Here is a 25030-nt window from a genome sequence, read left to right as displayed (position 1 = left end):
TGACTGAAATAGGCCGACTCTGCTGATTACTGTCTCCCCCCCCCCCCCCCCCCCCCCCCAAAAAAAAAAATATTCTGTTGGACTGTTTAGGGGTGGGTAAAAAAGAGAACTTTCAAAAAAGAGAACTTTCAAAAAAGAGAACTTTCATCATCGCTGATGATGGTGTTCCACAAGAACGTTTTAGGTAGTTTTACTTGTCTTCCTTTTGCGCAACGTTTTGGCCATTTCTGTTCTTATCTTATTGTTCATTTCAACGGGAGGAGTTTGACTAATGGCTAATCTATGATGCAAAATCGCTCAACAAAGACGGCTGGAGGCATTTCTCATACTTGGATAGTGATGGTGCCACCTCTGTGACTGGTGGTGCAATGTGACTGACTGCTCGGGGGTCTTTCCTTCTTCCCACAAGCCCCGGGGCAAGGTCACCTGGTAACCCAAACCCTCCCCTGGCCCCCTTTTCTCTTACAGTCCCTGGTGAACAGCGGTGTGAGCTGCTTTATCCCTCCATGCTAAACAAATGAACACAGAACTCAACTCACACAATTTATATAACCAAGCGTCAAGATAATATAGGCTTTTGTTGCTTCTGTTGACTAATGTTATGGTACATAATAGTCTTGTTTTGACTTCTGTAAAGTAAAAATGTGCTTTTCTGTGAACCAGCTGTTAATCGATGACGGTGCCACTATAGAGATCTACAGTCCCCTACATATTTATGTGGGCAGTGAAGCAAAAATGTTTAATTTGGCTCTATATTCCAGCATTTTGGATTTGAGATCAAATGTTTTATTTGAGGCAACGGTACAGAATGTTGAACCGTTCATAAATGAAAGCGCTTTATGCATGCCACCATTTGACGGTGTTATAGTGTATTAAAGTAGTCAAAAGTTGAGTATTTTGGTCCCATGTCCCTAGCACACAATGGACTCCATCCATCAAGCTTGTGACTCGACAAACTTGTTGGATGCATTTGCAGTTTGATTTGCTTGTGTTTCAAATGTTGTTGTGTTGAATAGAAATGAATGGTAAATAATGAATTGTCATTTTGTAGTCACTTTTATTGTAAGTAAGAATCAAATATGTGTCTGAACAATTATACATTCATGTGGATACTGCCATGATTACAGATAATCGTGAATGTATCATGAATAATGATGAGTGAGAAAGTTAGAGGCGAAAATACCATACCTGTTTCATACAGGTATGGTATTCATTCATGTTCTGTCTCTTATCTTAGACGACACAGATTGAACAGTTAAACCATTTCAGTTGCTTAACTATTGTTTATTAAAGGTCAACATCTCATCATCAATACAGATACTGGGGCACTGTAGTTGCATGGTAGGAACGAGTGTTGCACACATTAGTGTCCCCACTGCAACACAACAATACTCCCGTTAGAATGCCCCTCACCCCCAATTTTTTTTTATACCTCAGCTGTTATTGGTAATTGTGACGACCCTCCCACTCTGTCTGCCGTATTTTGTCTTTGTTCTTGTTTCCTTCCTTATTAGGATGCCGGTGGGCGGAGTTGAGAGGGTCGTCAGCTACATGGGAAACACCTGGGCCCAGGTGTTTCCCAGGATAAATACACCCCTTCCCCATTCATGGAGGAGACTCTCTCCATGCAGACATTTGTAGATTGTGTTGTGGTTCTTGTTGACTTTTTGTTTGTTTGCTTTGGCACCTTTCAACACCCTGCATTATCACATTCATGCATGCAAAACACTCACTTACACTACTGATTACTGATTACACACATCATTGTATATTTTCCTTAGTTGCTTCAGTTAATAAATATCTTTTGTTACTCCTTATCTCCACGTTGTCTCCCTTTGTTACGGGCTTTGAGCCGGTTCGTGACAAGTGGGGGCTCATCCGGGATATTTGAACTGTTGGTTTGGGAGACCGTGGAAGTACGTGTTTGTTTGTATATTGTGTTTGAGTTTAATAGGCCCAGTATTGGTTGCCTTTGGTTGGGTTGTGTGCTGCGTTGGAGAGAGTATAATGGTTAGTTTCCAGGCCCTGTCTAGCCTGGAAACGTTTGTTCTACTTTCTTTTGGGACATCAGCCTGAGGTGAGTAATCGGCTGTGTACCTCAGTGGGAGATTTGGGTAGGGTAGTGGAACTTGCTACCTGGAGCTATAGTTTTTTTCCCCTGATAGGCTTAGCGACAGGTTTCATTTTTGGAATATGTTGGGCATGGTTAATGTTTGTTATTTTTGTGTGGTGTCTGTGGACTGAGCAGTTGTCTCGGGGGCACATCCGTGGCTTGGTGGAATTTACCAGCATGCTGGGGAGTTTTTCCTTGCCAGCGGGCTACAGCGCGTAAATTCCCACTGCAAATCTGCACGAAGACTAGGGTTGAGTTATTATAGGTTTTGGGGAAGCTCCGTATCTCATCTCTCTTCTGTGGTGCTCAGGGTGATTGTCAATTCTCGGGTTATGGTCTGGTGTGCTCAGCAGAGGGGAAGAGCGAAATTTTTTTTTTTTTTTTTGTGTTTTGTTGTAACTATGGCATCTTATATAGATGAATTCATTCGCTTTCCATCTGAGAAATTGTTAGACTTAGGTACTAAAGAACAGCTGTTGAAGGTCGCTGAACACTACAACGTTGAGATTAGTGATAAACGTCTAAAGAATTCTATTAGGTTGATATTGAAGGCCAATCTGATGGAGAGTGGTATTCTTGAAGTTACCACTGAGCCAGCCTCTGCTGAGAGTTTGTCGTCTCCCCATAACGTTACAATGGCCATTCCATCGGTTAGTCCAAGTAGTCTTCTTTTTGAACAGCAGAAAGAACTGCTTTTGTTACAGCTAGAGCATGATCGGCAAAGTAATCGTGAGAAGCTAGAGCATGATCGTGAGAAGCTAGAGCATGATCGTGAGAAGCTAGAGCATGATCGTGAGAAGCTAGAGCATGATCGTGAGAAGCTAGAGCATGATCGTGTAAAGTATGAAAAGGAATTGGCATTTAAACAAGATATGGAGCGTGCTAAAATCAAGTTGCAACAAGAACGTATAGAGTTGGTTAGGGAAGGAAAGATCTCAGGGGAGAGTTTGTTTTGGGAAGGTGATCCAGATTTACCTAGGGGTAGTTCCTCTTTTGGTCGTGCCCCAGAGACATTTGATATTGTTGGGAACTTACGGTTATTGCCTCAGTTTAATGAAAGGGATCCCGAGACATTCTTTTCGTTGTTTGAGCGTGTTGCTGACGCTAGGAGTTGGCCTGATTCTGACCGCACTTTAATGTTGCAGTGTGTGCTGACTGGTAAAGCGCAGGAAGCATATTCAGCTCTTAGTGTACACGACAGTGCCAATTATGATAAAGTTAAAACAGCTGATTTATGAATTGGTCCCTGAGGCTTACCGCCAACGATTTAGAACATTAAAAAGGGATGATAAGCAATCTCATGTTGAATTTGCGCGACAATTATCTTTACAGTTTAATCGCTGGTGTTCCGCCTCTGCAGTTGTGACTTTCCAAGGGCTGTGTGATCTGATTATGTTAGAACAATTTAAGGACACAATTCCTGAACGTATTGCCACGTATATTAACGAACAGAAAGTAAAGAATGTCGCTGAAGCTGCGGTTTTGGCGGACGAGTATGTGTTGACTCACAAAAGTGTCTTTGCAGAGCCTCGTATTCGGAAAGAGTGGGGGCGTTCGGATAGATTTGGGCTTCGCTCACCGAGATACTTTGGTTCACGGGCAGAGTTCTATTCAACTAAGGTTGAGCCTGACTCCCATGGTAAAGCTGACTTTGGGCAGGAGTGTCACTACTGTCAAGGTTCAGGTCATTGGAAAAACGAATGTCCACTTCTCAGGTCAAAGGGTGCTTACGCTAAATCCAAGCCTACCGCGTTAGCTGCACCTTTTTCACATCAGTTCACTCATGACTCATTTCCTCAGGCCCAGGAGAATGTGAAAGTCCATATTGATCCAGACTATTTACCTTTTATTACGGAAGGTTTTGTGTCTATGTTAGGAAGTAAAGACCTAGTGCCAGTGAAGATCCTGAGAGACACAGGTGCCTCTGAATCATTTGTGTTGGAATCTGTGTTACCCTTTTCTGCTAAGACTGATTCGGGGAATAGTGTTCTAATTAGGGGAATAGGTTTGAACACTCTGTCAGTTCCATTGCATAAACTGATGCTGGATTGTGGACTGGTGAAAGGTGAAGTTGTTGTGGGAGTGCGGCCTTCGTTGCCTATTAAGGGTATCGACGTTATCCTTGGGAATAACTTGGCTGGTGAGCGTGTATGGCCTGCCGTGTTTCCATCTCTAGTGGTTTCCACTAAGCCGTCATTTGTTGGGATTCCTGATGAGAGTGTACAGAGTTTCCCAGAGGTGTTCTCTGCGTGTGCAGTGACACGTTCTATGAGCCGTGGCGAATTGGTCACTGCGCCGACTAATGATAATAATACAAAGAAGTATGCCACTGTTTTCCCTGTTATTCCGTTATCTGTAACCCGCTCAGATTTAATTAATGCGCAACGGGATGACCCCACGTTAGAAGAGTTGCGTGACCAAATTGTGCCTGTAGAACAGTTGGGAGATGTCGCCCATGGCTATTTTCTCCAAGAGGATGTCCTGATGAGAAAGTGGGTGTCTCATGATAGTTGTTTTCTGGGGGAGGCAATTAGTCAGGTTGTTGTACCAGTTAAGCTTCGTGACTTGGTGTTGGAAACTTCCCACAGCGACGTTGCTGGACAAATGGGGGTGAGGAAAACCTACAATCGCATTTTAAGACATTTCTTTTGGCCTAGATTAAAGAGGGATGTTTCTGATTTTATAAAAACTTGTCACACCTGTCAATTAACTGGTAAGCCTAATCAAGCTATTAAACCGGTACCATTGTTTCCTATTCCTGTACTCAGCCAACCTTTTGAGTATCTGATTATTGACTGTGTGGGTCCCCTGCCTCGTTCTAAAAAGGGTAGCAGTTACCTGTTCACTGTGATGTGTCAGACCACTAGGTTTCCTGCTGCCTATCCTCTCCGATCTATCACAACTAAATCTGTGTTAAAAGCTTTGACTCAGTTTCTCTCATTGTTTGGAATCCCTAAGGTCATTCAGAGTGATCAAGGATCGAATTTCACCTCTAATCTGTTTAGTCAGGTTCTTCAACAGCTCCATATTAAACACAATTTGTCTAGCGCCTATCACGCGCAAAGTCAAGGAGCACTGGAACGTTTCCATCAAACTCTAAAGTCGTTATTGAGAGCTTATTGTACTGAGATGGATAAGGATTGGGAGGAGGGGTTGCCTTGGTTACTGTTAGCCGCTAGGGAGGTTTCACAGGAGAGCACGGGTTTCAGTCCAAATGACCTTGTGTTTGGACATAGGGTGCGTGGACTTTTATCTGTTCTCCAGGATGACTGGAAGTCTCCCGAGCCTCCTCAGTCCCTGTTATCGTATGTGTGTGATTTCCGGAGACGGCTGTATGCCGCTGGTGAAATGGCTAAAGAGAAGTTATCATCTTCACAGGAGAGGATGAAGGGCATATTTGATCGCCGAGCTGAGCCTCGTCAATTTAGTCCGGGTGACCAGGTTCTTGCTCTGTTGCCAATTGTTGGTTCTCCTTTTCAAGCCAAGTTTCAAGGTCCATATACAGTGTTGCGCCAGTACACTGAGCAAAATTATCTAGTGGCCACTCCAGAACGAAGGAAAGCACACCAGCTGTGCCATGTAAATCTGTTAAAACCCTATTATGCACGTTCCTCTGAGACTGAACAGTGGGATTCTGCAGAGGACGCTAAACCTGTTCTTTTGGCTGATACCGTTGTTTCCTTGGGTTCTTGTCGTGCTAGATCTGTGCATGAGGAGGAAGATGTTCCTGGTCCTGACGATTGTATATTGCAGGGTAGATTGAAAAATTCTGAAACACTGGATATCTTAGACAGTCTTCTCACTCACCTACCTGTTGATGGGCGGAAAGAGATGGTTGGTCTGATTCAGAGATTTCCAGGTTTGTTTTCTGATACACCTACACGTACAAACTTAATGGAACATGATATTGACATTGGAGATGCTGACCCCATTCGTCAGCGGTTCTATAGAGTTTCTTCAGAGAAACTACGTTGTCTGGATGCTGAGGTCAAGTACATGCTGGAGAGTAAGATAGCAGAGCCTTCTTTCTCCAGTTGGGCTTCTCCCTGTATCTTGGTCAGTAAACCATTTTGTACGGACTACCGTAAGGTAAACAGTGTCACAAAGCCAGATTCATTTCCTCTTCCTAGGATGGAGGACTGTGTTGATCAAGTCGGTGCAGCTAAGTTTGTGAGCAAATTTGACCTGTTAAAAGGCTATTGGCAGGTGCCACTGACGACTAGGGCACGTGAAATCTCTGCCTTTATTACACCCTTTGGTCTGTACTCATATTTGGTTATGAGTTTCGGTCTGCGTAATGCACCTGCGACTTTTCAGCGACTTATGAACAGGGTTGTTGCCGGTCTGACCGGGTGCGCTGTTTATTTGGACGATGTAGTGATATATGCAGATACTTGGGAAGAACATCTGTCCCGTATTCAAGCCTTGTTCGAGCGTCTGGCTGCGGCTCGCCTCACAATCAATCTGGCTAAATGTGAGTTTGCTCAGGCAACCGTTACATACCTTGGAAAAGTGGTTGGGCAGGGTGAAGTGCGTCCTGTTCGGGCGAAAGTGGTGGCTATTGATGCTTTTCCATCACCAACTACTAAAAAGGAACTGATGCGTTTCTTGGGCATGATTGGTTATTACCGTAGTTTTTGTAGTAACTTCTCTACTGTGGTCGCTCCCTTGACCGATATGCTGAAAGCTAAGGCTGTTTACGTTTGGTCTACTCGTTGTCAACACGCTTTTGAAGAGGCAAAGAGGTTGCTTACCTCAACTCCGGTGCTGGCTGCTCCTCGCATGGATTTGTCATTTACCTTGCAGGTGGATGCGAGTCATGTAGGGGCAGGTGCAGTTTTGCTGCAAGCAGATGTGTCTGGGGTTGAGAGGCCTGTTAGTTTCTTTTCCAAAAAGTTTAACGATTATCAGTTGAACTACTCGGTTATTGAAAAGGAAGCACTAGCACTCATTTGGGCGCTACAACACTTCGAAGTGTATGTCGGGTCGGGGGTAGTACCTATTGTGGTCTACACCGACCATAACCCCCTCACTTTTTTGAGGTCCATGATGTGTCCAAACCAGAGGATAATGCGATGGTGTTTATTTTTACAATCATTCCATCTCGATGTGCGGCACATCAGGGGATCTGAAAACGTGATTGCTGATGCGCTCTCTCGTGCACCCTGCTCCTAAATGTTTACGGGACTGACCATTGCTTCCTATTGTCATGTTCTCTCTGTCCTGTCTGCTCCCTCCTGGTCTTGTTTTCTTCGTTCCTCTTAAATGTTGCTTCCTGTGCGAAGGTTGCTGAGGTTTGGGGAGGAGGTTGGCTGGGGCAAATTGTAAGTGTAAACACATAACCCCTCACCAATTTGGGACTGCAGGGGCTGGTATGTTGTTCCGGGGTCCTTGTTGGTCCCCGGTTTTATGGGGGGGAATGTGACGACCCTCCCACTCTGTCTGCCGTATTTTGTCTTTGTTCTTGTTTCCTTCCTTATTAGGATGCCGGTGGGCGGAGTTGAGAGGGTCGTCAGCTACATGGGAAACACCTGGGCCCAGGTGTTTCCCAGGATAAATACACCCCTTCCCCATTCATGGAGGAGACTCTCTCCATGCAGACATTTGTAGATTGTGTTGTGGTTCTTGTTGACTTTTTGTTTGTTTGCTTTGGCACCTTTCAACACCCTGCATTATCACATTCATGCATGCAAAACACTCACTTACACTACTGATTACTGATTACACACATCATTGTATATTTTCCTTGGTTGCTTCAGTTAATAAATATCTTTTGTTACTCCTTATCTCCACGTTGTCTCCCTTTGTTACGGGCTTTGAGCCGGTTCGTGACAGTAATGGTGAGAGGTAAGTATGATTTTGGGGGCATGGTTTTGTAACTCCGTTACGGATCATTATTCAAGATCATTCATTCTTTACATAATCATGGTAGCATCCACATTCATGTGACTCCAAAAAGTGACTCCAAAATGACACAATTCATTATTTACAATGTATTTATATTGGACACAACACAACCAAAACCAACTGCAAATGCATCCAGCTTGTTGTAGTCATTCCGTGATAGGAATATGGGACCAAAATACAAAACTGTTGACTACTTTACTAGAACTTAACGGCCTCGGGTAGCCGAGTGGTTAGCGCGTTGGGCAAGTAACAGAAAGGACACGAATCCCCGACCTGACAAGGTAAACATGTGTCGTTCATTGTAAGTAGTTGTTCTTAACTGACTAGCCTAGTTAAATAAAAGGTTACAAAAAGGATAGTACTTATGACACCTTCGAATTTGGGGACTATATAGGCTACATTAAGTGTTTTAATTTCTACGGTAAAACAGATATGTATGAAAATACCCTAAAATAAAAAGGTGACATTCTGTACTGTTGCATCATTTAACCCATGTTATTTCAAATCCAAAATGCTGGAGTATAGAGCCAAATTAAACGTTTTGAATTTATTGTATCTGTCTGGCTATGACCAATGCAGGTGATGCTAAAATCCCTAATTTGAAGTTGCAATGCAATAATAGTGCAACCAATATGTTGCCTCAATGAATTAGACTCAATTTGCACGGGGGAAAGAGGAGTTAATGCAATGCACTTCAAGCGGGCAACAGTTTGGCCAATAGTTTATTCGTTACATTTTAGAAGGCGATTTCCTCTACTTCACAGTAGCAATAATTGTTCAATGGCAATTTGCCCCCCCCAAAAAAAATGTGATCAGTATGTCTGGCTGAGCCTCATTCAGTAGAGAGAAAGTAGACTCGTTGAAAGAGATAATTTAGGTCAAATCGGGGTTTGTTCTTTTGTAGAGAAAGCTGGTGTTTGGATCGGAATATAATCTAAAACAGTGCATGCATGGCGCGTTCTCATCGCTTTACCGAATTGACTGTGAGGTCTCTGTCCCATTTAGTCTTGTCTATTTTTAACTTTGACATGTTTTAAAGAATGTTTCAATGAACCCTGAATAGTAGGTTCGTATTTTTTAAATGTATTTAACCTTTATTTATCCAGGTAGGCTAGTTGAGAACAAGTTCTCATTTACAACTGCGACCTGGCCAAGATAAAGCAAAGCAGTGCGACACAAACAACACATGGGATAAACAAACGTACAGTCAATAACACAATAGAAAAGTATATATACAGAATTGAAGCATTTAGCCCCACTACAGTATTATATTGTTATGGTGGCGTGCGCTCTCCAGCCCTCTTGGAATAATCTGTCTCGCCTGGCAGTAGGCTATTTGTAGGATTGCAGGATTCTGTCGAGCCCTGGCCGCGCTGCGTATAGTAGCTGCCTGCTCGCAGAGCTTTTGCTGCACTGTTATTTGATCCTCGCTCTTTCTTTGCTGGGAAGAAAAGCTCGCCTCTTTCCCACGCTCCTTGAACACGTGGTGCTGTAATGAATTGGATTCCCGAAGCCCATCCCTCTGTTGAAACGTCACAGCCCGCTCCACAGAATCCCTGTGATGTGAGTCAGTAGAGGCTAGGGGCTCCTCCCGTCCTGTCTATTCTCCCTGGCCTCGGCGCCAAAACCCAACACAACGGCCTGCCTGGCTGGCTGGCTTCAGTTTGTACACATAGCAGCTCACGCTTTTGTGTTTTCTTATCTGTCGTAGAGAAAGAATGAAAAAAAAATGTTTATCAGCAATAGAAAAACATTTTTATTTATCCCCCCCCATCTTATTATAGACCGTTCAGACGCTTCCCTTTTAGAAGTCTGAGAAGTAGGAATGGTCACTAGGCTGCTTTTGTTGTTTTGGCTGCTCTGACTCTACACCCTCTTGAAATGACGGAGGGCCTCCAATATGGGAGATGAGAGATGCGCTTACAATCCCCACTTTGTTGTTTATTGATCATCCTCTGGAGACCCCTGATTCTACTTTACGCACGGATTGCTCACGGGTTTGTGTTGGGGGAAACGCTACTAATAACTTTGAATGGTGGTGTGCGTTAAAATAGCGATTGAATAGATTTCATTCCAGTAGATGACGTTTGACTCTGAATAAAACTAAATTGTTATTTGTCAAAGCGTTTTAGAGAGTATGGCGGGCAAACAATGAGACTACTCGTTTTTAAGGCGTGATCAAAACAATACCTTACTTTTTTAATCCAAACATGTTTCCAGTATTACTGTTTGAGTGCTTTAGTTGGCTTCGTCGAAAGAAAATAGCGTTTTAACATTTTCCAGACTTCAACTGCGCCCTAGACATGCCAAGTAAGAGGAGAGCAAATGCCACAGTTTGGGAGAGCTTGGCCAGGGAAAGGCTCCTGCAGGGTTCTTTGCAAACGTTTTCCACCTGGCCAGACACCACTTTCTGATTAGCAGACAGATGTTCCCGCGGTGTTTAGGATCTCCCCTGGCTAGTTTGGGGAGCTCTATGACCATGGGCAATGGTTTAGTATTGTCTAAAGGTGCCTGCCTATTTGGTACCATGCCATTAAATATTGCTAAAATAGGCCTACATGCCACAGACACTGCAAAGTAATGTATGTAATACATTTTCCAAAACTAGGAGTACTAAGGTACAAAGTTATCATTATTGCCTGCATTTGATTTTGATATTCGTTCTGTCCAGGGGTGCAACTTTCACCGGGGAAGGGGGGGGCATGTCCCTCCCACATTCTAAAATTGCATTTAATTCCCCCCCCCCAGTTTTAGCATTGGAATGTGATACAACACGCAGCACAGTGTGCTTTGGAACTATGTGGACGCCTCCGAGTGGTTGGGTAGGCTGTTTGGAGTGTTTATTTGACTGGATTTAGGACCATGCGGACACTACACAGAGCGGGCTGACAGGCTGTGTGAAGGCAAAGCTTCAGGAATGCTGGCTGGACCAGAGAGTTGAGCATGGTTCAGTGTGTAGGGTTGTGCTCTTTCACCGAGTTGTAAAGGGTAGCAGAACAGCAACTGGCTACTCTTTAGTTGCCTGATGTAGCTGGCAAGGTAACTGCTGTTTAACTTAACAGAAAAAAACGAAACTAGTGTTTATTCGCAGTGCTGAGCTAGTATTGTAACTGACATGCAATGTTAGCTAATGTTTAATCCCCTCTCGCCTGAGGTGAATGAAAAAGCTACGGTAGCGAGTAGCTACCACAGCCAGATCAGCTCTAGCCTCTAGTTATCTGTCAGATAGCGATATGAGGTGGCTATTATTAATATCTGACATCAGTTGTTTGTATGGAAATATCATGTAGCTTTTGTTTTGTCCCGTTTCAGAAGTAAATGAACTTGGCAATCTTTTGCCAGTTAATGTACCGTTAGAGAGAGAGAGAGAGCTGTCCAAAAGTTGGCTTACATTAGCTTTTATTTTTGTCACCTACGCCGAATACAACAGGTGTCAGGTGTCACCTTACTGTGAAATGCTTACTTACAAGCCCGTAACCAACAATGCAGTTCAAGAAATAGAGTTAAGAAAATATTTACTAAATAAACTAAAGTAAAATGACATAACAATAACAAGGCTATATACAGGGAGTACCTGTACCGAGTCAATGTGCAGGGGTACAGGTTACTCAAGTTAATTTGTAAAGTGACTATGCATAGATAATAAACAGAGAGTAACAGCAGTGTAAAAACAGAGGGGGAGGCAATGTAAATAGTCCGCTCTGGTACCGCTTGCCGTGTGGTAGCAGAGAGAACAGTCTATGACTTGGGTGACTGGAGTCTTTGACAATTTTTTGGGCCTTCCTCTGACACTGCCAAGTAAACTCAGCAACAACAAAAAACACTTTTTCAGCACCCTGTCTTTCAAAGAGAATTCACTGTTATAGAATGTTTATTTAAATTGGAAATGTTGTGCATTTATCAAAATCCCATCAGATGTGTCATGTTAACAAGATTATTAGGGAACTAGTTTTTCTTGCAAAGCATGTAAATGTTTAAATCAAACTATTATATTAATCTGACTATTCATGAAAATCACCTTATTGTGCACAATCTCAGTGCTGGCCGTGTTCCTATTGGTCTGTCACCGCGATCGGCTCGTAACACCAGCCACACTACTTGATAAATTCTCATCATTTCGGACACTGACAGAACTTAGTCGGAGCCTACGACCATATTTTTTATTTAATTGAATTTATTTAACTAGGCAAGTCAGTTAAGAACTAATTCTTATTTTCAATGAAGGCCTAGTGGGTTAACTGCCTTGTTCAGGGACAGAAGGACAGATTTTTACCTTGTCAGCTCGGGGATTTGATCTTGCAACCTTTCGGTTACAAGTCACTAGGCTACCTGCCGTACTTAGTGGTACTTAATCGACAGACCTAGACCCTGTCAAACATGAATGAGCCAAGACATCCGACAATTTTCCCACAAAGTAATCATTTTGGCTAGGACAGCAAAATCGTGGCATAAGATGACTAAACTGGTACAGTCTGTGCAGGCCTTTAGTTCGTGTTGAGACAGAACCAGGGGCACAAGTTTAGTTTTAGAAGTGGGGGGACATATTTAAAAATATATATTATTATATGTATAATTATATATTTTTAGGGAGTAGATCAGCTTTAATATTGCAGAAAGATTGTGGCTTCCATCAATGTAATTATCTGCATTATTTCCAACCCCCCCATATATTTTATGGTAAATATATATATTTTTTCAAATATATTTTCCTTTATTATTTTCCCCTAACCCTACCATCTTCCTCCTAATTGGAGTAAACGAATGGACAACAAAACTTAGGCTTCTACTTCTATCTTATACATACTAAACTCAGCAAAAAAAGAAACTGACCTTTTTCAGGACCCTGTCTTTCAAAGATAATTCATAAAAATCCAAACAACTCCATAGATCTTCATTGTAAAGGGTTTAAACACTGTTTCCCATGCTTGTTCAGTAAACCATAAACAATTAATGAACATGCACCTGTGGAACGGTCATTTAGACACTAACAGCTTACAAACGGTAGGCAATTAAGGTCACAGTTATGAAAACTTAGGAGACTAATGAGGTCTTTCTACTGACTCTGAAAAACACCAAAAGAAATATGCCCAGGTCCCTGCTCATCTGCGTGAATGTGCCTTAGGAATTCTGCAAGGAGGCATGAGGACTGCAAATGTGGCGAGGGCAATAAATTGCAATGTCTGTACTGTGAGACACCTAAAACAGCGCTACAAGGAGACAGGATGGACAGCTGATCGTCCTCGCAGTGTAACAACACCTGCACAGGATTGGTACATCCGAACATCACACCTTCGGGACAGGTACAGGATGCCCTAGTTACACCAGGAACGCACAATCCCTCCATCAGTGCTCAGACTGTCCGCAATAGGCTGAGAGAGGCTGAACTGAGGGCTTGTAGGCTTGTTGTAAGACAGGTCCTCACCAGATAACACCGGCAACAACGTCACCTATGGGCACAAGCCCATCGTCGCTGAACCAGACAGGACTGGCAAAAAGTGCTCTTCACTGACGAGTTGCGGTTTTGTCTCACCAGGGGTGATGGTCAGATTTGCGTTTATCGTTGAAGGAATGAGCATTACACCGAGGCCTGTACTCTTCAGCGGGATCGATTTGGAGGTCATCCTGACATGACAATGCCACCAGACAAACTGCTCGTTCTGTGCATGCTTTCCTGCAAGACAGGAATGTCAGTGTTCTGCCATAGCCAGCGAAGAGCCCGGATCTCAATCCCATTGAGCACGTCTGGGACCTGTTGGATCGAAGGGTGAGGGCTAAGGGCCATTCCCCCCAGAAATGTCCGGGAACTTGCACGTGCCTTGGTGGAAGAGTGGGGTGCAGTCCATAAGGAGGAGATGCACTGCAGTACTTAATGCAGCTGGTGGCCACACCAGATACTGACTTTTACTTTTTTTTTGACCCCCCCTTTGTTCAGGGACACATTATTCCATTTCTGTTAGTTACAAGTCTTTGGAACTTCTTCAGTTTATGTTTCAGTTGTTGAATCTTGTTATGTTCATACAAATATTTACGCATGTTAAGTTTGATGAAAATAAAAGTAGTTGACAGTGAGAGGACGTTTCTTTTTTTGCTGAGTTTATATAGGTCCTGGATGTCAGGAAGCTTGGCCCCAGTGGTGTACTGGGCTGTACGCACTACCCTCTGTAGCGCCTTACAGTCAGATGCTGAGCAGTTGCCAAACCAGGTGGTGATGCAACCTCTCAGGATACTCTCGATGGTGCAGCTGTTGAAGTTTTTGAGGATCTGGGGACCCTTGCCTTCTTCACAACTGTTTTTGAGGTGTTTGGACCATGATATTTCATTGGTGATGTGGACACCAAGGAACTTGAAACTCTCAACTTCAGCCCGGTCGATCTTAATGAGGGCCTTCTCGGGCTTCCTTTTCCTATAGACCATGATCAGCTCCTTTGTCTTGCCCACATTGAGGGAGAGGTTGTTGTCCTGGCACCACAATGCCAGGTCTCTGACCTCCTCCCTATAGGCTATCTTATCATTGTCGGTGATCAGGACACTGTTGTGTCTTCAGCAAACTTAATTATGGTGTTGGAGTCAAGCTTGGCCAAGCTGTCGTGGGTGAACAGGGAGTACAGGAGGGGACTAAGAACGCACTCCTGAGGGGCCCCAGTGTTGAGGATCAGCGTGGCAGATGTGTTGTTGCCTACCATTACCACCTTGGGGCGGACTGTCAGGAAATCCAGGATCCAGTTGCAGAGGGAGGTGTTGAGTCCCAGGGTCCTTAGCTTAGTAATGAGCTTTGTGGGCACTATGGTGTTGAGCTGTAGTTAATGAACCGCATTCTCACATAGGTGTTTCTTTTGTCCAGGTGTGAAAGGGCAGTGTGGAGTGCGTTTGAGATTGCGTCATCTGTGGATCTGTTGGGGCGGTATGCGAATTGGAGTGGGTCTAGGGTTTCCGGCATGATGGGGTTGATGTGAGCCATGGCCAGCCTTTCAAAGCACTTCATGGCTACAGACGTGAGTGCTACAGGGTGGAAATCCCTTCGGCTGAATCAAATGTCGGTGATGGCCATCGGCCATTGATATTGATATTCTGACTTATTGTCAGTGCAGTGTGAGTTGTATTAGTCAGTATGGCAATGTAACTGTATTGATCTGTCAGTTTCCCTAGCTAATTGCTTACTTTTCACACTGACACGGTCAGTAAAAAACAGCTCTAATGTTACAGTCTTCACGGTCATGGTGCACAGTAGAGGTCTGCGCGAGACCAATTTCTTCAGCCCGCTCCCGCCCGCATCCGCTGGGTTTCTCTTCGACTCTCACCTGCTACCGCAAGAACTGGTCCCAAACCCAACCGCAGTTATTTTAGCTCATTTTAGCTCATTTGCCAGCCATGGTCTCAGCAATTTTGTGCCCTATAGGCAATATAAAATGCTCAAAAATACCTTAAAAATAGGTTAAATTACCTGAGATTCTCACATGGTCCTTACATTGTATTACTGGGCTATATTAGCCAATATGCTAGATGTAGTTTGAAGAGAGCATAGTTGGAGAGACTTGCACTTACTCTTGAGGTATTTTTATAGCCTACCTTTTAGGAGTGGGAAAATTCCCATCAGGGTCAGACAGCCAGGGAAGACCAGTCTACGGAGAACAGGAGAATTTGGCAGTATATTCAATGAATGATACAAATTTCCATCTTGAATTGATGGGTAATTCTACAGTAGATATAGAACATCAGCATAAGCTTAAAGCTACAGTCTGGGATCTGGGAATAATGGTCATTTCAATTGTTGAACCATTTATTCTATTCTTGGATAATATAATGTATACACCAAGGTAATTCTTTGTTATGCCGCATTTTTAGGAGGAACAGACGGTGACAGGGGTCTCAGCAGGGTCAGGCGGCCAGGGAAGACCAGTCTGTGACAGAGGTGAGGTGAATTTTTGCAGATACAACACTTTATTCTCTCTGTCCAGCAAACACTGGACAAAGACAGATGCTATTTAAAGGCAGTCTGACAAACCTCCAAATTTGATTTCCAAACTGTATCAAGGGTTGGTAGAGGCTTGGGGTTGGTAGAGGAAGTCCTGGGAGACGCGATTGATTATGATGAATGGATATAACAGATATGTTAGAAATCCCAGTCATGTTCATATAATCTCAGACATAAATGACTGCAGTTTAAGACCATCCATAGAACGTACTATATGCCATTGAAACTAAATATCATGCACTTAGAAATGGTATTATTCTGCTGGGGGTGTAAAACACAGAAAGGGACATATTTGCATGTGTTGTGGCCTTGTTATTTTATCTCGGCGTGTCTACAAATGTTTTTGTTTGCTTGGAAATGTTGACACTGGAGACTGTTATCAGAAGAAACTGTGTCATTTAGCATTTATAGTGGCTAATAAATGCATTCAGAGACTTGTCCCACAGTTGACAATGCATGTCAGAGCAAAAATCAAGCCATGAATTCGAAGAACTCAAGACAGGATTGTGTCGAGGCGCACATCTGGGGAAGGGTACCAAAATATTTCTGCAGCATTGAAGGTCCCCAAGAACACGGTGGCCTTCATCATTCTTAAATGGAAGAAGTTTGGAATCACCAAGACTCTTCCTAGAGCTGGCCGCCCATTAGCAATCGAGGGAGAAGGGTCTTGGTCAGGGAGGTGACCAAGAACCTGATGGTCACTCTGACAAAGGTCTAGAGTTCCTCTGTGGAGATGGGAGAGGCTTCCAGAAGGACAGCCATCTCTATAGCACTCCACCAATCAGGCCTTTATGGTAGAGTGGCCAGACGGAAGCCACTCCTCAGTAAAAGGCACATGACAGCCCGCTTCGACTTTGCCAAAAGGCCTCTAAAGACTCTCAGACCATGGGAAACAACATTCTCTGGTCTGATGAAACCAAGATTGAACTCTTTGGCCTGAATGCCAAGTGTCACGTCCAGATGAAACCTGGCACCATCCTTACGGTGAAGCATGGTGGTGGCAGCATCATGCTGTGGGGATGTTTTTCAGCGGCAGGGACTGGGAGACTAGTCAAGATTGAGGGAAAGATGAATGGAGCAAAGTACATAGAGTTCCTTGATGAAAAACTGCCCCAGAGTGCTCAGGACCTCAGACTGGGGCGAAAGTTCACCTTCCAACAGGACAACGACCCTAAACACACAGCCAAGACAACGCTGGAGTGGCTTCAGGACAAGTCTCTGAATGTCATTGAGTGGCCCAGCCAGAGCCCGGACTTGAACCCGATCGAACATCTCTGGAGAGACCTGAACATTTCTGTGAAGCTGTGTCAGAGGAAGGCCCAAAAAATTGTCAGACTTCAGTCACCCAAGTCATAAACTGTTCTCTCTGCTACCGCACGGCAAATGGTAACGGAGTCTAGGACCAAAAGGCTTCTTAACAGCTTCAACCACAAAGCCGTAAGACTGCTGAACAATTAATCAAATGGCCACCCGGACTATTTACATTGACCCCCCCATCCAACCTGACAGATCTTATCAGGATCTCAAGTCTGTAATCGCTGCCAAAGGTACTTCAGAAAAGTACTGAGTAAAGGGTCTGAATATTTATGTAAATGTGATATTTCCATTTTTTTTCTCATAAATTAGCAAAAATGTTTAAAAAACAGTTTTTTATTTTTCATTATAGGGTATTGTGTATAGATTGATGAGGGAAAAAATGGTTTAATATGTTTTAGAATAAGACTGTAATGTAACAAAGTGTGGAAAAAGTCAAGGGGTCTGAATACTTTCCAAATGCACCATATTATGTACCTAGTTCAGTCTTATAAAACACTTAAACATATTAAATAATATCTTACCTAACTTGATGACTATGGACATTTTTGCTTACTTTTTGTTGTTCTAAATAGAGTTGGCTAGAAGGGCCTGGGACATATTAGATTTTGTAGAATTGAAGGAAACGTGCTTAATATTCGCCCCAAAAATGTGAGGACCCCCAAGCCCCCTTCCAAGTTATGTCCCCCTATGTAAATAGCACTGCTGGGTGATTTAAAATGTTATAGTTAATCGATCAATAATTAATAATACTCTCAGCAAAACAAAATATTTTTTATTTACACTATTTGGAATCTCTGAAAATAGAAAGATTCAGATGTTTTGTGAAACATCACAGCAAGAAACCTGGATGGTGTTCATGTGACGGCTGGCTGAAGGACTGGACCAAGGTGCAGCATGGTAAGCGTATATTTTTTCTTTATTCAAAATGACGCCGACAAATGAAGAACATAAACCAAACCAAACCAAACCAAACCAAACCAAACCAAACCGTGAAGCTTTGGGCTATGTGCCCTGAACAAAGACAACGTTAACTTCCCACAAAACAGGTGAGGGAAAAGGGTACCTAAGTATGGTTCTCAATCAGAGACAACGATAGACAGCTGTCCCTGATTGAGAACCATACCAGGCCAAGACATAGAAATACAAAACATAGAAAAAAGGACATAGAATGCCCACCCTAGTCACACCCTGGCCTAACCAAAATAGAGAATAAAAAGCCTCTCTATGGCCAGGGCGTGACAGTTCAGAGATAGATGGGAGGGGTTGAGTAGAGCTGAAGGGTGGGACTAAAAACAAACAAAAGATAATTATTGTAAAATTTATAAAACTATAAAAAACGTATAAAAAAAATAAATAAACGTCCTCTCACTGTCAACTGCGTTCATTTTCAGCAAACTTAACGTGTAAATATTTGTATAAACATAACAAGATTCAACAACTGAGACATAAACTGAACAAGTTCCACAGACATGTGACTAACAGAAATGGAATAATAAGTCCCTGGGAGGGTCAAAATAACAAAGGGAGGGTCAACAGTCAGTATCTGGTGTGGCCACCAGCTGCATTAAGTACTGCAGTGCATCTCCTCCTCATGGACTGCACCAGATTTGCCAGTTCTGAGATGTTACCCCACTCCTCCACCAAGGCACCTGCCAGTTCCCAGACATTTCTGGGGGGAATGGCCCTAGCCCTCACCCTCCCATCCAACAGGTCCCTCAATGGGATTGAGATCCGGGCTCTTCGCTGGCCATGGCAGAACACTGACATTCCTGTCTTGCAGGAAATCACGCACAGAACGAGCAGTATGGCTGGTGGCATTGTCATGCTGGAGGGTCATGTCAGGATGAGCCTGCAGGAAGGGTACCACATTACAGTCTTCCCTGTAATGCAGAGCGTTGAGATTGCCTGCATTGACAACAAGCTGAGTCCGATGATGCTGTGACACACCGCCCCAGACCGTGACGGACCCTCCATTTCCAAATCGATCCCACTCTAGAGTACAGCGGGGCGGCAGGGTAGCCTAGTGGTTAGAGCGTTGGACTAGTAACCGGAAGGTTGCAAGTTCAAACCCCCGAGCTGACAAGGTACAAATCTGTCGTTCTGCCCCTGAACAGGCAGTTAACCCACTGTTCCTAGGCCGTCATTGTAAATAAGAATTTGTTCTTAACTGACTTGCCTAGTTAAATAAAGGTAAAATAAAAAAAATAATAAAAATAAAAAACAGCCCTCAGTGTAACGCTCATTCCTTTGACGATAAACGCGAATCCGACAATCACCCCTGATGAGACAAAACTGTGACTCTTGAGTGAAGAGCACTTTTTGCCAGACTGGTCCAGCGACGGTGGGTTTGTGCCGGTGATGTCTGGTGAGGAACTGCCTTACAACAGGCCTACAAGCCCTCAGTCCAGCCTCTCTCAGCCTATTGCGGACAGTCTGAACACTGATGGAGAGATTGTGTGTTCCTGATGTAACTTGGGCAGTTGTTGTTGCCACTCTGTACCTGTCCCGCAGGTGTGATGTTCAGCTGTACCGATCTTGTGCAGGTGTTGTTACACGTGGTCTGCCACTGCGAGGACGATCAGCTGTCCGTCCTGTCTCCCTGTAGCGCTGTCTTAGGCGTATATATATTACCATATATGGGTGGGTTGTAAATAAGGCAGACAATTACATTCATGGAAGCCACAATCTTTCTGCAATATTAAAGCTGATCTACTCCCTAAAAATGTATATAATAATGTATATTTTTTTAAATATGTCCCCCCCACTTCTAAAACCAAACTTGTGGCCCTGGTTCTGTCTCAACAAGAACTAAAGGCCTGCACAGACTGTACCAGTTTAGTCATCTTATGCCACGATTGTGCTGTCCCAGACAAAATGTTTACTTTGTGGGAAAATTGTCGGATGTCTTGGCTCGTTCATGTTTGACAGGGTCTAGGTCTGCCGATTAAGTACCACTAAGTACGGCAGGTAGCCTAGTGACTTGTAACCGAAAGGTTGCAAGATCAAATCCCCGAGCTGACAAGGTAAAAATCTGTCCTTCTGCCCCTGAACAAGGCAGTTAACCCACTAGGCCTTCATTGAAAATAAGAATTAGTTCTTAACTGACTTGCCTAGTTAAATAAATTCAATTAAATAAAAAATATGGTCGTAGGCTCCGACTAAGTTCTGTCAGTGTCCGAAATGATGAGAATTTATCAAGTAGTGTGGCTGGTGTTACGAGCCGATCGCGGTGACAGACCAATAGGAACACGGCCAGCACTGAGATTGTGCACAATAAGGTGATTTTCATGAATAGTCAGATTAATATAATAGTTTGATTTAAACATTTACATGCTTTGCAAGAAAAACTAGTTCCCTAATAATCTTGTTAACATGACACATCTGATGGGATTTTGATAAATGCACAACATTTCCAATCTAAATAAACATTCTATCACAATGATCGGGTTATTTTTGGGAAGCCTATATGATTCTGTTCAGACATACATTGGGGCAAAAAAGTATTTAGTCAGCCACCAATTGTGCAAGTTCTACCACTTAAAAAGATGAGAGAGGCCTGTAATTTTCATCATAGGTACACTTCAACTATAACAGACAAAATTAGATTTTTTTTCTCCAGAAAATCACATTGTAGGATTTTTAATGAATTTATTTGCAAATTATGGTGGAAAATAAGTATTTGGTCACCTACAAACAAGCAAGATTTCTGGCTCTCACAGACCTGTAACTTCTTCTTTAAGAGGCTCCTCTGTCCTCCACTCGTTACCTGTATTAATGGCACCTGTTTGAACTTGTTATCAGTATAAAAGACACCTGTCCACAACCTCAAACAGTCACACTCCAAACTCCACTATGGCCAAGACCAAAGAGCTGTCAAAGGACAACAGAAACAAAATTGTAGACCTGCACCAGGCTGGGAAGACTGAATCTGCAATAAGTAAGCAGCTTGGTTTGAAGAAATCAACTGTGGGAGCAATTATTAGGAAATGGAAGACATACAAGACCACTGATAATCTCCCTCGATCTGGGGCTCCACGCAAGATCTCACCCCGTGGGGTCAAAATGATCACAAGAACGGTGAACAAAAATCCCAGAACCAGGACCTAGTGAATGACCTGCAAAGAACTGGGACCAAAGTAACAAAGCCTACCATCAGTAACACACTACGCCGCCAGGGACTCAAATCCTGCAGTGCCAGACGTGTCCCCCTGCTTAAGCCAGTACAAGTCCAGGCCCGTCTGAAGTTTGCTAGAGAGCATTTGGATGATCCAGAAGAAGATTGGGAGAATGTCATATGGTCAGATAAAACCAAAATATAACTTTTTGGTAAAAACTCAACTCGTCGTGTTTGGAGGACAAAGAATGCTGAGTTGCATCCAAAGAACACCATACCAACTGTGAAGCATGGGGGTGGAAACATCATGCTTTGGGGCTGTTTTTCTGCAAAGGGACCAGGACGACTGATCCGTGTAAAGGAAAGAATGAATGTGGCCATGTATCGTGAGATTTTGAGTGAAAACCTCCTTCCATCAGCAAGGGCATTGAAGATGAAACATGGCTGGGTCTTTCAGCATGACAATGATCCCAAACACACCGCCCGGGAAATGAAGGAGTGGCTTTGTAAGAAGCATTTCAAGGTCCTGGAGTGGCCTAGCCAGTCTCCAGATCTCAACCCATTAGAAAATCTTTGGAGGGAGTTGTAAGTCCGTGTTGCCCAGCAACAGCCCCAAAACATCACTGCTCTAGAGGAGATCTGCATGGAGGAATGGGCCAAAATACCAGCAACAGTGTGTGAAAACCTTGTGAAGACTTACAGAAAATGTTTGACCTCTGTCATTGCCAACAAAGGGTATATAACAAAGTATTGAGATTAACTTTTGTTATTGACCAAATACTTATTTTCCACCATAATTTGCAAATAAATTCATTAAAAATCCTACAATGTGATTTCCTGGATTTTTTTTCTCATTTTGTCTGTCATAGTTGAAGTGTACCTATGATGAAAATTACAGTCCTCTCTCATCTTTTTAAGTGGGAGAACTTGCACAATTGGTGGCTGACTAAATACTTTTTTGCCCCACTGTATAAATCTTACATATGAAAACTATTTCCAATATACACTGAACAAAAATATAAACGCATCATGTAAAGTGTTGGTCCCATGTTTCATGAGCTGAAATAAAATATCCCAGAAATGTTCCATACTCACAAAAAAACGTATACTCTCAAATGTTGTACACAAATTTGTTTACATCCCTGTTTAGTGAGTATTTCTCCTTTGCCAAAAAATCCATCCACCTGACAGGTTTGGCGTATCAAGAAGGTGATTAAACAGCATGATCATTACACAGGTGCACCTTGTGCTGGGGATAATAAAAGGCCACTCTAGAATGTGCAGTTTCGTCACACAACACAATGCTACAGATGTCTGGAGTTTTGAGAGAAAGTGCACTTGGCATGTGACAGCAGGAATGTCCACCAGAGCTGTTGAAATATAATTTATTGTTCATTTCTCTACCATAAGCTGCCTCCAACATTGTTTTATAGAATTTGGCAAGATGTCCAACAGGCCTCACTACTGCACACCACATGTATGGCGTTGGGTGGACGAGCGGTTTGCTGATGTCAACATTGTGAACAGAGTGCCTCATGGGGCAGTGGGGTTATGGTATGGGTAGGCATAAGCTACGGACAACGAACACAATTACATTTATTGATGGCAATTTGAATGTACAGAGATACTGTGATGAGATCCTGAGGTCCATTGGAACACACCGCTATCATCTCATGTTTCAGCATGATAAGGCACGGCCCATGTCGCAAGGATCTGTACACACTACACACTACACAACACAACACTAAACAATACATGAATTGCACGATAATGGTGACAAACGGTGCCCACTGTTAGGGCCAGGGCCTACATAAAGCTGTCCCAACAGCAGAGCTTTCTTATCAGCAACCATGGAGTGAATCCTTATCCCCGCTAGACCTGGCTATTGTCTGTCAGCGAAACCGTTCATTCAGCCTCATTTACTGCCTTTAAAAAAAACATAGCTGATATGGCTGCCTTGCTTAAACAAATGTGGTTTCTACTCACAATTCATATGTACAAACAATGGCATAAGGGGACGATGAGCGGATAAGAGGCAATCCGTAATTTTGATTAAGACATTAATGAGCGAGCTAAGACGGATGTAGTCAATATAACTATTTGTTCAGCACTTTTGAAATGTACAGCGACAAAATTCAGAACATGGGCCATTCTTACAGTATTCTCCCTGTACACCAAGTCAGAACCATAGCATAAATAAAGGGGGCATATAAGCAGACAATGAATGCTCTTACAATATTCAATGATTACAGTTCTCTAAAACAGGTTATAGGCTACATGTGCACTACCAAGTCAGAACAGTAGGCTAAATTATGAGGGGGAAAGGGACCAAATTATTTAGGTGAGGCACATGGGCTACTAACAGCTTACTACACAACATACACTTAGTGTTACTTTCTTAGCTACAATATAAATATCTTCCTGGCATATTACATAATTTATGCAGCAGAATACAATACATTTTTGGACTCATTGTTGTGCTGTGCTCACTTAAACAACCTTTTTGTCATGAATTTTGTCATCAGAGTCTGGTATTCTCTGGATTTTTGGTGCTTTCAAGACAACTGGGAACTCTGGAAAAAAAATAGGTTAAATCTTGATGTCAGTGGTCTTCAGGTCGTAGCTGTAGAAAGAGGCCTGAGTTCCCGACTTGGAATTCCTAGTTGGATGACCGTTCAGAACGTATTTTCTCAGTCGGAGATAGTTTTTTTTCTGAGTTCCCAGTTGACTTGAACTCACTGAAGTCTGAGATTTCACAGTTCCGAGTTTCCAGTTGTTTTGAATGCAGCAGAAGTCATGCTGGATTGACAGCATGGCCAATGTATTCAACCTTTTCTGGCCCATGGTTTTGCGTGTGAATGTTTATGCTTTCAAGCTTGTAAAAGAGACCCGAATAACAGGCAGGGGAAGCAAAATAGTGATTGCTTTGCCACACTTGCAGTTAGTCACTGATTCCCACCAAACCACTTATTGTTGCATAAGCGATTTCCAATTTGTTGTGTAATGTTTATGTCCAGTGGCCGATGAGCACCGATACCTTTTATCTATAATTTCTCTTCATATGACATGTATTGAAAAGGATTTGCCAGTAGATTGTTAACGTGATTCGTGATTATGACTGCTTGGCTAGCTAAAATGTTGAAAGTATGATGTTGACATGATCAGTCCAATCAAAGCTACGCTCTGCCCCACCTTCCCTGAAATACTAACATAGCCAATAAAGTTATGAGTTTTTTTTATTGTTTCTAGACTATATACATGTTCCTTGAGCGATTCTGGTAGTGAGAAATTATGCCTGTGTATCAGATCAGATATAGGCCCCTTTAACTGAACACAACATAATGAGTCATCACAGTGGGTACATGCACCAAATGTACAGTTGAGTTCTTGGGAACCTGTGGACAAACTGAAACTGCTTCACTTTGAAAAGACAGGGTGGTTAGAGTATCACGGATCGGTCTATATGTGTAGGACTCCCAGGCTAGTGAAGATATAACGGTGTGGTTTCCACGCCAGAGTCGTGTGAGAAGAGCAAGGCGCGAGAACAACGCACAGAATTGCAGCCGTCCGGTTCCCACGGTAGCTATGCTGCTGCTGTGGAACTGCA

This window comes from Oncorhynchus mykiss, chromosome 5 (genome assembly GCF_013265735.2).
Source record: "Oncorhynchus mykiss isolate Arlee chromosome 5, USDA_OmykA_1.1, whole genome shotgun sequence".
In the NCBI taxonomy this organism is placed as follows: Eukaryota; Metazoa; Chordata; class Actinopteri; order Salmoniformes; family Salmonidae; genus Oncorhynchus; species Oncorhynchus mykiss.
Note: the sequence above shows the minus strand (reverse complement) of the source record.